The following is a 1288-nucleotide window of genomic DNA, read 5'->3' as shown; positions in this document are numbered from 1 at the left end:
TATATATATATATATATATATATATATATATGCTTATATATATATATACATGTATGCGTATGTGTATAGCTGCATAAGTATGTGGGCCTATATAATAGTGCATATACACATTTATATGTATATGTGTGCGCGTGTACGTATAACTATATATACATATTTGTCTTTCACTGATTCATCAGCGCTCATTATCACTTTAGCTAGTAAAATATATGCCTACGTCTATTTTTAGAAACTTGACCATTATACCTTATTATTCTTCCCTTCCATTTTGAGGTGTACTACTTACTTTTAGTACACACCACCGTACCATTTTCTTTACCTATCTCTCCTCTTTAGTGCCTTTCAAACATATCACCCCACCTCTCACTTCTCACACATGTTCCTACTTTACATTCTTATCTCTTCCTTCTATCCCTCCCCCATTCCTTTTATCTACTGATAGCTCTCCCCTCCCCTCCCCCTTGATCAATATCCTGATCACCATATAGCACGCCTTTTTTCATTCTCTCTTTCTTCCTTTCTTTTTTTCTTTCTTTCTTTCTTCTTTCCTCCCCTATTTCTTTTAACCAATACCGTTCTCCTCCTTCTAACATACATATCTATTCTCTTTTCTCTATCTATTTACCCTTACCAGTACTTTCTCAAAATTTCATTTACGCTACAAGACCCTTTTGAATGAACAGAACATGGAATTAATGTCTCCACACTATCCATTTGTTATAACAAAATATGACCTCCTATCGAAATTTACATATCATGGACTAGAAGCCTTTCTACCCATTTTACACAACACTTTCCTTGAATAATGGAACTGCAACTGTAACATACAACATATATCTTTATCTTTCTTCTCTGTTTTCCCTTTATATTTCCTGTATCTTTCCCATTCCAAAATAATTTCTTATACTGAACTCTACTATTTCCTTCTATTTAACTATCTCATATCGTTTCTGATGAAAGGATATCCCTCATATCCCTGCACCAGCTGTAAGACTACCTTTCCCTTTATAAATGTCCTATAAATTTCACACTGCCTTGGCTTTGTAGTCTCATTTTATTTAACACACACACACACATACGCGCACATATACACATACACATGCACAAACACGCACACACACACGCACGCACGAACACACACACACACACACACACACACACACACACACATATATATATATATATATATATATACATACAGTGATGCAAACAGGAGAAATAGAACTCAAAATATGAATATATGTAAACTTTTATTAATATTTAGCGGAAGCAGCAAAGAAAGAGAGAG

This window comes from Octopus bimaculoides, chromosome 1 (assembly GCF_001194135.2).
Source record: "Octopus bimaculoides isolate UCB-OBI-ISO-001 chromosome 1, ASM119413v2, whole genome shotgun sequence".
Classification (NCBI taxonomy): Eukaryota; Metazoa; Mollusca; class Cephalopoda; order Octopoda; family Octopodidae; genus Octopus; species Octopus bimaculoides.
This window is presented reverse-complemented; position numbering follows the sequence as displayed.